Raw genomic sequence first — 12,529 nt, forward strand, 5'->3', positions numbered from 1 at the left:
AAACGGAAGGTGATAAGTGGCCTTCTAGATGATCACACGGATTTGAACCATAAAAGGCGTGCTATAAAAGGCAGCGCCTTCTCCACAAGACGTAGCACTGCAAACAAGCTATCGGTAAACGCGCTGCTCAAGGTGCAGGCCCATTTCCTTGTGATAGTGGCATAAAGTGCATACAAGGCTAGAAGTAAGTACGGACGACCGTAAACATGACTGGTGCAGACACAACTGACAGCGGTTGACACAACTAGCAAAAAAAAAAAAAAAAAGCTGGGCTCAATACATACCAGCGTCCGGTTACTTTACGTATCATTTGTGAGTGGTCACGTTTGTGATTGGACAAAATTGCGCGGAAGACAAAAAGTACGGATGAGCAACACAGACAGAATGAAGAATGTATCCAGAGTTCACCTAGAACACAATGACTGTAGAAATTCCGACGGGTCAGGGAATGGCAGGGTGGTGGTGAGGGGAATTGAAGCTACTCGTATTTCTTGTATAGTGAAAATGTTCAATGTAATTTGACCATGGGCATGCTCTGTTTCCGGAACATGAAGGGTATTTCTAAAGAATACTTGCTCGGTGTGTCTGGCAACATTTTATCCAGGAGATTTGTAAATGACAGGCCCCCCCCCCCCCCTCGCTTTTTTACAAAAGGGGGAGTCATCCATTTATAAGGAGAGACATTATACATAAGGAATTAGGAAACTAACCAGTACGTATGCTGGTCACAAGGACGAAGAAATAAAGAGCGTTAAGCAACAGGTGAAAAACACAGAAGGTAAAAATTGCATAAATTCGATGAAAAAAACAAAAAACAAAAACAGTGTGGAACTATACCGAAAGTACAAAAAGGAAGATCAGGAAGAAATCTTTCTTTGATAACTAAAGAGGCAGTGCCCTACTTTTTGAAGCTAGATCAGGGTGTCTTAGAACACGCAGCTACAAAAAGACATTTAACAATGAAGATGACGCATGTGCTGTATGTGGTAACTCCAGTGAAACAATTGACCATATTATATGCACTCGAATGTAATGGTATCCATCCGGAAGTTGATGCAGGCGCAGTCACTCTTCCTGAAGCTCTGGGGTTTAGAAGTACCAGTGGCCGGGTGAATAAACCGGCGGTGGAAGCTAGCAAAAAACGACTGGAAGATTGGTGGCTTAAATACAGAAAAGTGACATAATGTTAGTAATGTAGAAACAAAAATTCAATAAATAGAATGATGGTTTAGTTAACCAATCTAAATCAATAATTAAGATATAGGGAGAAAAATGAGCATGATAGCTACTGCTACCACCCGGTTTAAAAGGGGACGCTCCTATATTCCATCCATCCATCCATCGTACCAAGAAGCAACGGCCGTCTCTTTGAAGCTAGATCAGGATGTCTGAGAACCCGAAGCTACAAAAGGAAGTTTAATCAAGAAGGTGAAACTTGTGCTATGCGCGGTAGATGCCCAGAAACAATTGAACACATTACACTGGAGTGTGGCAGTATTCATCCAGACGTCCATGCGGACACAGTCACCCTAGCCGAGGCACTGGGGTTTAGAGGTAACGAAGGAAGCGTGAACGACTCGGCGGTAGAGGTTAGCAGGAGAGATTTGGAAGTTGGTGGATAAATAACATGGAGGGGACGCATGGAAGCTAAAACGAAATTAAACTGGGATATTTAATGATAAACCGGGTCTAAAAGAAAAGTCGTTAAAGTTGAAGGGTTATCTAAGTTAAAACGCATAAACAAGAAATGTTGAGCATGGTGATGACCATCACCATCCTGTTTCAAAGGAGACGCTCCTAACATCTATCCATCCATGACACCGAATTCGCTGCTATCTGGCTAGTCCGGCCTTGATAAATATACGCGCGTAGCTCTTTGTGAAGCCTTCCTATCTTACCGTTTTCAGAGCACCTTTGTCCTAAATAATTTCCTCGCGAAAAAACTTATTGGCCTGCTACTGTCCGTGGAAAATTATCAACGTAATATATATATGTGTGTGTGTGTGTGTGTGTGTGTGTGTGTGTGCGTGTGCGTGTGTGTGTGTGTGTGTGTGTGTGTGTGTGTGTGTGTGTGTGTGTGTGTGTGTGTGTGTGTGTGTGTGTGTGTGTGTGTGTGTGTGTGTGTGTGTGTGTGTGTGTGTGTGTGTGTGTGTGTGTGAAGGAAAGAAGCCAACAGTCGGCGAGGCCAAGGAAAGCATTGGGGATTGTACTTTGTCTTCTTTCTTTATTTTAATTTTTACTTCGACGCTCTACTTTATTCAGTAAACTGGCCCTTTGAAACCTGCTGGATTATACATACACACAAAGCAACGAGCGGAATTTTATCGCTCATTGCTTTCTGTCATCGTTTGTGCATTCATTTAGGAGCACCCATATTCAAGTTTAACACCTACTACCAGATCCAATATCCTAATTTCTTTTTTTTTTTTTTTTGCATTCCATTTTTGTTCTGAAGCTCTGAAGAAGTAAAGCAGCAGTGCCAATTTGAATTCCCAAAATTCAACGAGGGACCCAAGTTGCCAACCTGGGACCACACCTAGGGTTGAAACAATAGTCGAAAGTTAAATGAACGATCTAATCCGATCCGGTTTCAGTGCTGCTGCGTGGGAACATTCGATCGCGATTTTGCTCGATCCGTATACAGTACACTGCGATTCGCGCATATCATACCCCTGTCACACGGCACTTTTGATCCTCATTGGGTTAATGCCAATCAAACTCAATGCATATCGGGAGATCGTCCTCATGCTTTTTTGAACGCATGAGGACGAAAGCACATTGCTCAGATCCTTTACTGCGGCCCGTAACACTAGCGTATTAAAAAGCTTCAAGCCAAAGCATTGATTTCGTTATGATGATGACAAAAGAAATAAAATTGCTGAAACCCACCCGCAATTTCATTCATCACATGCACACGAGCTAAGCAACAGCTGGCCTGGCAATATTACACCAAGGCGATTTTGCCATCATAATATATATTTAACCGGCTGGTATGAGCCGTTCGATAAATGAGTATCTGTTACAGATATATATATATATATATATATATATATATATATATATATATATATATATATATATATATATATATATATATATATATATATATATATATATATATATATATATATATATATATATATATATATATATTGCCACGTAAGCATAGCGTGCATACATGCGTAGGACAGTGGTCTAAATTCGGACTGCTAATATAATATTTCGGTGTCGAGAGCTACTTGGTTCTCCAAAATTGAAGTTTACTCCAACAGCTGCATCCGTTCCGTGTTTTGTGCTGGAAGTAATCTAAATCTTTTTTTATTATGCTTTGGTTTGATCCTTATTTGCTAACAGCGGCAATTTTGCAGCTGTAAAGAGAGATCTGGCATGCCTGTTGTTTAACCGAAATCGTATTATTTTATTTTAATGTGCGTTGACTTTTTTACCACTGTTCTCGTATGTTTGGAGATTTGGATACTGCATAAAACTAATTTCCACACCTCTATATCGCGCTTTCCATGGAATCAATCATTAATCATCGTTATGAAACGTAGCAAGGTAAGCCCCCTCCACAACAGTTTCAAGGCTGACATTTTATTCCGTTTTTCAGTGCCATGACGGTACGAGTTCAAGCTCAGTGAAACATAGAAGGAATATTCTGCGGCTATCGCGTACATTTTTTTGGCGCACACATTTTGCCATGCTAAGCAAACCACAAACACTTGTACGCAGACACATACATGCAAGCACGAACGCATCACTGCTTTACAAGGTAGCGATAACGAACGTTTTGCTTTCGTAGAGCACGAAACTTCCGCAAAAAATGCGAAGGCCGTAATTCCAAAATGATAGTATTGAAAAAGATAATGAACTCCATTCATCTCTACGAGCAGCAAAAGTAATAAACTACATTTATTGCTGTATGCAGGATGAAAAAGGAATCTGTCCAGGGAACCTTCACCCCACATAAGATCACAGGGGCAACTAACAAGCTTCAACTTGCGAAGGTGAAGGTGTCAGTGCGCGTTGACAAAATAGAGCACCCCTGCAATGTGAATAAATGTCATCAGTGAACGCAGCCGCAAGCACTAGCAGGTAGTGCGAACCAGAGCACTCGTGTCTTCAGTGTAACATCGTATAAGAACTGCGTCAACGACGACGGCTCGCAGCGTTTCTTGCAATGATGTCATGGTGGGTTATTTCTCGCTTGGTAGTGGGGCGCCAGTATAGTGATGCAAAATTATCGGTAAGCTGACTACCCGTAGTCTTTTTACGGTATCGATAGTTTCGTGAAGCTATCGATAGTGTAAAATGTCTATCGATAGACCGTTCATATTACTGACGACCGCCGATTGAGTGTTGATAGTACTGTCGATAGCTATATCGGTAATGTAACTGTCGATAGTGCAATCGACAGTATTACTATCGGTGGGACCGTCGACAGTACTGTAAATAATTCGGCAGTTTCTGGCCTGCCACACTGCAAAGCATTTGCGATAAATTACTATCTGCAATACTCAGTCCATATAGTTAATGAAAAAAAAAAATTCGCATTAAAGAAAGTATTTAATTCCACAGTTAAATTTTCCGTATATGCAGATAAATACATTATTACTAGAGAGGAGGACACGCACTTTCGAAACAGTTCTCTACCAACAACGATGTTAAGCGCAGGCTCGATGCGCTCTATATGCACTTCTACAGAACTCGATGACGCGCAGACTGCGAGAACGGCAGAGTCCTATAATATAGTTAACACCACCTCCGAACCACGCATTAGGAAACCAAGTTTATGCTTCAACTGGTTCGCTCGGTTGATTTTACACTATCGATAGTGCTGATAAGGGAGTAATTACTAGTAACATCCACCCAAGCGCAGCCATACGGCTACAAAGGAAAGCTATACAGCTTTCTCTGAAACTTCGTAGTTAAATAAAAATTCGTCCTGATCCGGGAATCGAACCCGGCATCACCGCCTCTCCGAAGCAGTCGCTCTACCGACTGAGCTAACCAGGACGGCCAGCAGATCAGACGGTAGAGCGAGAGCGAATTGATCTATGACTCGAAGTGGGAATCATCATCATCATCATCATCATCATCATCATCATCATCATCATCAGCCTGATTATACCCACTGCAGGGCGAAGGCCTCTCCCATATTTCTCCACTTAACCCGGTTCTGTGCTACCTGCATCCACTTGACCCCTGCGAACTTCTTAATCTCATCCGCCCACCTAACTTTCTGCCGCCCCCTGCTACGCTTTCCTTCCCTTAGAATCCAGTTTGTTACCCTCAGCGACCATCGGTTATCCTCTCTTCGCACTACATGTCCTGCCCATGTCCATTTCTTCTTCCTAATTTCTACTAGAATGTCGGTAACTTGAGTTATTTCTCTGACCCACTCTGCACGCTTTCTATCTCTTAATGTTACCCCTACCATTTTTCGTTCCATAGCCCTCTGGGTTGTCCTCAACTTAAGTAGAACTCTCTTGGTTAGCCTCCACGTTTCAGCCCCATAGGTGAGTACAGGCAAGATGCAACTGTTGTATACTTTCCTCTTGAGCGATACCGGTAAGCTGCTAGTCATAATCTGCGAGTGCTTGCCAAATGCGCTCCATCCCAATCTTATTCTTCTTGTTATTTCCTTTTCATGGGAATGGTGTTGGTCAAATATTTAGGGGAATCCCCCAAGTTGGAGTAGATTTCTAATACGGGAGTAATTACTCAGTGACGGTGGATAGTACTGACTGTCGAAAATACTATCGATAATGCCGTCGATGGCGCTCGCTACCGGCAGAACTATCGATATAATTTTTTTACCATACATAGTTCAATAGTGACTCAACTATCCATAGTATCAATAGTATCACCGATAATTTTGCATCACAAGGCGCCACGCTGATAGTTTACCGGCTGCTGCCTAACACGGAAAATCGGACTCTCTTAGGACGGTTCGCGAATGAAGAACGCAGTTAGGGTAAGTATTTAAAGAGACAGCGAGAAAATGTATTACCGCGACAGCGCGTGCTCCTCGGCCGCGCGCCTCGTAACGCCGAAGCAGCAGCAGCAGAGCTTTCGTACGCGGCGGCCGAGCACATCAGCTCTGGCGTCCGAGCCCCCACGGCGGGAGGAGACTGCCGGTGGCCAAAGTCAAGATGGCGGCGCTTTAAAGCGCGCCAAACGGCGGCAGCGAGAGCGCACAGTCATCCTTCTCCCTCGGCTGCTGCTGTCTGCCACCAAGTTGCCACCGAACGACACGGGGCCGGACGGGAGGGATGGGGGGATCTCCCTCCCGCTCGCGGCGAAAAAAAAATCGATATTGTTCTCTAGTCTGAGCAGAGGCACTGGTCCGAAAAAAGAGAGAAAAGAATCACATAACGCGCGTGGGAGAAGGAAGCTGGACAGAGGGGACAAAAAAGAGGGAGACCGCCGGCCATTATAAAGAAAACAGGCAGACACTGGGAAAAGAAAGCCCCTTCTTGCCATTTTTTTCTTTTGTCTCTCTCTCTTTCTCACTCGCCACTTTTTTTTTTTTTTCTTGATGACTTCTGCACGCGAGGCATTGCATGCGCGCATTTATTTATATTGGCGTCGGCACGGCCTGCAACGCCAAGCACGAACAATGGGGTGACCAGAAAAGAAAACAAAAACTGATAAAGAAAGTACTCAACGCTGCCCACTAGGTTCAGGAGAGACATGCCTACTCCATCTCTCTGTCAAGACAAAGGAAAATGAAATAGCGAAGACAAGAAAGAGGGAGAAAAAAAAAAAAAAGACGTCGATGGCTTCGACGACTTTTTAACGGACTGGCATGAAAGCTAGTTTACTCACAGATATAAAAGAAGAAAGAAAAAAAAAAAGTCACGACTACTTTTTCGCTCATTAGTAAAAAAGAAAAGTTGAGTAATAAGGCGCGGCAGCCTCTACAACGGACAGGAAAAACCAACGCGTAAGAACGAAAAAATAAACAAGACTTCGCTCTTGAAAGCTACGATAATACATCCTTGAGCATTGTCTAGCTCATACACATTACTACTACCCCAAAGGCAACTTACAACGCGTATTACTCGTTTCAATGTAAATTACAAAACAGGCATAATTGCAAGCATATCAGTCTCTGCACTGCAAGTTGGTTGATTGAAAAATGTTCTAAAGCACAAGCAGAAGTTGTGAAGGGCATGATGGCATTGCAAGAAGAGATCCCACTTCGTCCCGCTCGTAAAGTACCGGAAGAAAGCAGGTTGAAAAAGTCGTCGCAAGCACCATGCATTAAGCGCGCGAACATTCGCGGACCCCTTTTCAGTAGCCCACGTATCGTTAAACACCACAGATGGGTAATGCCGAGAATAACAATGTCCTTACAAACGTGCACGAAAACAAAGATTCGGCTTTCTGTAAAGATAGCGGCGCATTTGAATGGGAAAAAATATTTTGCTACATGCTACCTCGGCTTTGGCCAGCGCTGCACGAATCAGCCGCTGAACTGTGTCTACTGATCACTGCGCCCTCTCATTCTCAGCCAAGAGTGCATCAGTGTATGATGAGTGCAGGACTGATCATCTTGAGAACAAACCATGCTGTTACGTCATTGCAGAAAGCCAATCTTACTGCAGGCAACCACGGTAATATTTTTTTAATTTTTTTTTATTTACAAAATACTGCGGACAGTGAGTCCAAGCAGGGTGGGTGAACAAGTCAATCAAGGCACAAAAGAAAACGCAACACTTTAAAACAGACAACACAGTATAGCAACAATTGGTTAAAACTAATGGGACAACGGATTAGCTAGCTGATTCCAATCTGTTACTGTGAGTATCAAAGCGAAATGCGATCAGTGATCTCTTTTGTACCCCCCCCCCCCCTCCCTTTTCGGCTAAAAGAAATGAAAACATGAAACAAACTTTAGGTTTATTTTGGTTTGGTTCATAAGACTTAATGCACTAAGCCGGCTCAGGCTGTAAGGGACGCCGTAGTAGAGGGCTCGGTATCTTCGACCAACTGGGGCTCTTGAACGTGCAATTGAGATCGAATAGTGCATGGGCGCATTGCGTTTCGATTCCATCGAAAAGCAGTCGCCGAGGCCGGCGTCGAAACCGCGTCCTCGACATCAGGATTAGAGAGGCCTAACCACTGAGCTACCGCGGCGGGGCAAAAAAGCACTTTACGTATAGTGATTCGAAGTCACTTATCATCAGCGGTGCCCTGCATGCGAACTAACAGCATGGCACAATGTATACGACACACTTCTGTGAAAGCAGCACCCTGAACAGAAACTGCGGGGTCTCTCATATGCCCGACTTTACTACCATGAACAAAATACGCCTCACACAAGAACCACAGAATGCCTTGACTGGCATTGGACCAGGAGTCCAGGGTCAGAGTGGAATGTTCTGCCCCAATACCGCTTACATAAAAAGAAAAAGAAACTCCACTCTTACCATGAAAAAATTACGTTTGTGATGAAAGGAATCGACATCTTCGAAATTATTTGGTTGCTTATATGGTGCCGCACGAGCTCTAGTATTCGGAAGGCACAGAGAATGTTACCTTCTCGACGGTCTAAACATTAAGCCGCGGTCTCATAAGTGTGCTGCATACACACAAGCGATCTGCGGAGCACACCAAGAACTTCAGGCCGAGTCTTCAGGCAGACAAAAATACAGCTCTTTCGTGGTGGATTCCATACTTTTAGAAAGTTATAATAAGTGCATGGCTTCCGATAGCAGCCGCTTCATGTTTGCTAGAAGCTCTTTCAACAAAGAAAGCTCTCGTATAGTAGCATACTGCGGCGCTACACTTTCGTCAAACGCAGTCAAGAGTGGCAGAAAATCATGTGTACAGAAGAGGTTCGTCAGAGAGCAAGGGACTGGGTGGTAGCGTCTGCGGGAAGACAGTCGTAAATGAGCACCAGTGGAGCAGCTACGTGAGTTACACGGCACTGGACTCAGGTTATGACGACGATCGTTAAGGTAATGATGATGATCTTCATCACAATAAACGGCGAAGGCCAGGGCCGATGACGAACACGGCACTTCAGTGGGTGTGTACTCCTAATTAGAAGAGCAGCCATGATCTCCGAGGCTTGTTTACTCGTGTAATCAGACTTAGGACTCAGGAACACGCCAAGATGTCTTCGGGGACCCTCATCTCCTGACCTGTGTTCGGTGGCGACAGTGTTGAGCAAGGCCTGCCTGTATCGGCCACCGTGCGAAAGAAGAGGCGGCGGCCACGCCTGCGTGGCGAGACAAGGCAGAGGACGAAGCAGTGGCCCGCGACACAAGAGCACGTTACGCTGCAACCCCGGACAGGCGTCTTTACACGGGCCCACAAGGACGGGCCTGTTGAAGCGAGACAAACGACTGCACCTCGTGTATACATCCAGGCTCGGCCTCCATGAATCATGGTCAGCCAGGAGAGGGATACCACGGAAGGCCGAGAGAGAAAGAGCAAAGCGGGGGAAAAGGGAAGAAAGAAGAAAGCGAACGAAAACTAGGAAATCGGAGGGGTCAGAAACAAGCCTGGCCATTTGGGTCTTTCTGCGGCGGTGGGAACCACGCTTTCGGGGCAATATCATTCCAGTCTTCTTTATTTTTTTTTTTTTATTCTTTTCCTTGGCTGCCTGTCGCCCGACTGGGAGAGAGAGTGCATACATATGGCGCATCAAAGAGAAAAAGAGGAGAAATAGAAACGCGCAAGAAATAAGGCAGAAAAAAGAAGGAAAATAAAGGGAGTTGCATATCGCCGTTGAGGTTTCCACTGTGGCCATACGAGTGGTTTCCCTCGCGTGAACGTTGTGGCCGCGTTCACTTAAACTCTCCTTGTCCTCCCCTGCCACATCTCCCCTCTAGTTACCTCCTCTGCGTTTTTCGTTTGTTTTCAGACACGGAGCGATAGTCAGAACACTGAACGAAATCGAGAGTACAAAGAAGGGGACAATTTCACCGCCAGAGAGCATCGGCTAAACGACGCGTACGCAAACGCGTGGAGCCTAAACGTGGGAAAAAGGCACCGCTGTCGAAGGCAGCTAGTAAGGCCGCTAGGCAACAGGACTGCCGCATAAAGGGCAGGTGCGCTACAGCGGGTATCTATGGAAACATTCCCTTCAGAAGTAACTACAGCGCATGTGACATTCCAACAGCCGGACTAGTGAAGAAGAGCTTCCCTTTACCGGTTGCAGCGCTAAAGTCAGGTGTTGCATCGAGATGGCGCGACGAGAGGAAAGTAGCTTTTGTAGCCAGCGTACATACCGGGATTAATAGAGACTACTAAAATATTTCACCAAATGCATGACGGCTGGGTAAGTTGGATGCAACCTGTGTTTTTTGCCGTCTTTCCTGTCATCTATTTTTGTGATCACTGTCATCACAAAAAGAAAGAAAAACAGTGGCGCACATAACGTTCGAGCTGAATAAGCTAGGACACGGCCACGACTGGCAATGAAAGCGAATTAAGTAAACCAGGATCACCCACGGGAAATTCACGAGCTACATAAATGGGCCAAGTTCACGCGGGAAAAAAACATACTATCGCTGAGGCTAAGCGGCCACACCCACACAGCGGCATCAAATTGCATAAAAAGAAGAAAAGAAAGAAGGATGGAAAGCAAAAACAAGCAACCTGCGATGACCGTAGGCCACCTGAGATTGTGCGTCGACGCGGAGCAGTCGCAGCGCGAGCACTCCCACACAGGCCAGACCTCGTCCGCACCGCGCGCCACAATGGATGGGAACGGGCCTCCGCTACAAGGCTTCCTCTTCTCAAGCGCGCGCTTTACATTTCAGCCCGGTTTCGCTTGTCCATTATTGCTTCAAAGCCTATGCGTGCTGTCAATGCCACCGCGTTTCCGAACGCTTCCTTCCCTCGCTTTTCAACCGGCGCGAGACATGCAAAGAAGCCACAAAACCAACAGAGCACAAGCCCGCGATAGCAACAAAAAGAGCGGGAAACGAAACGCAAGAAGAGCCGCGCGCACACAAGCAGGTAAGGCAGACGGTTTCAAAGACGGCAGTTTTTGTCGGCCCCACAACAGCGGCACCCTATAGAAGCTGCCCAGACACAAAATCGGAGCAGAGGCGGGTAGAAGGAAGGCTCTTTGCGAGCCTTGAACTTGACAATGAAACCCGTAGGGAAGGGGGGGGGGAGGGTTGCAACCTGTGGCCACACTCTGCGCGCTCAACACAGACGGCGAATGTGAAGCGACCGTTCCCTCATTTTTTCGGCCCCGTGCGCGATGTTGAGCCTCGGCGAGGGAAAGAAAGCGCCCGGGAAATATCAGTGCGCTAGGCAAGTCCGCAGTGGTGGCGTGATGGGATGTTGCAAAAAAAAAAAAAAAAAAAAAAAAAAAAAAAAAAAAAACTATATACATACATACATACATATATATATATATATATATATATATATATATATATATATATATATATATATATATATATATATATATATATATATATATATATATATATATATACTTCTTCAAATAATGAGAACATACCGCCCTCCATTCCACTTCATGTAACAGAAAAAAGACTGGATACGTAATACAGGTCAACTAACAAGCAGGCATTAGCGGTGTCTCGCTGAATAAGGAAGCAGCTTTCGGTGAGAGGTAAATTTTGCAGGATAATCTGTATAGTTTTAAATAGCACTGAGTAAATAAGCACACTCAGACTGTTGTTAGTTGGTACGGCCTCTGTGCATACTCGTTTCCACCTATGCTTGATTTCCGTGCGCAGTGAAGCACTGGGCTATTTTTTCGTCCAGCAATTTACGCTCTTGTAATTTTTTAGGACGAAAACTGAGGCTGAAAAGGCGAGGAAGAGTGAAAAACTCGCGTAATAAAGAGCACAGAGCATTGATGCCCCACAGAACATGGAGAAGCATGCATCAGTATGGATGCCAGACGTATATGCGTAAACCATCTAACAGAACTTCGCCTATTTTACAACCCCGAGAAAGTAGCTCGCATAAATGCCTCTTGTGGTCGTGTTTAAGTACAGTCCGACTGACAAAAATAAGATTCCCTGCCTGCTTTTTCAACTTACTAACAAGACGGCAGCTCCGGCAAGCATTATATAGCGACCTTGATTTGCCCCTCAGTGTGAAGCCTAAACAATGCGTGGGGGATAATTAGTTAGAAGGAGTTCAAATTAATACTCACACTGCTATGTTGGAGCTGCAGTGCGGCTGACCGCATATAATTCGCCCAGTCTTAAACTTGCACGAATCACTAGCCCGGCACACACACACACACACACACACACACACACACACACACACACACACACACACACACACACACACACACACACACACACACACACACACACACACACACACACACACACACACACACACACACACACACACACACACACACACACACACACACACACACACACACACATTTACGGGTGATCAATTGGAGATGCAAAGGTTGTCTGGTTGGCTTATAGGGTTTAGCATCCCAAAGCAACACAGGCTAGGAGGGATGCCGTACTGGGGGGCTCCGTAAATTTCGGCCAGCTGG

At 45.2% G+C, this 12,529-nt stretch overlaps 1 protein-coding gene across 1 annotated transcript in view; it reads right to left on the reverse strand.

Moving 5' to 3' along the window:
• LOC146205338 (protein-L-histidine N-pros-methyltransferase) overlaps positions 1–12,529 on the reverse strand; it is a 209,506-nt gene that overhangs the window by 127,291 nt on the left and 69,686 nt on the right. The window lies entirely within an intron of this gene.

This window comes from Amblyomma maculatum, chromosome 1 (genome assembly GCF_055883805.1).
Source record: "Amblyomma maculatum isolate TAMU_Amacu chromosome 1, ASM5588380v1, whole genome shotgun sequence".
Lineage (NCBI taxonomy): Eukaryota > Metazoa > Arthropoda > Arachnida > Ixodida > Ixodidae > Amblyomma > Amblyomma maculatum.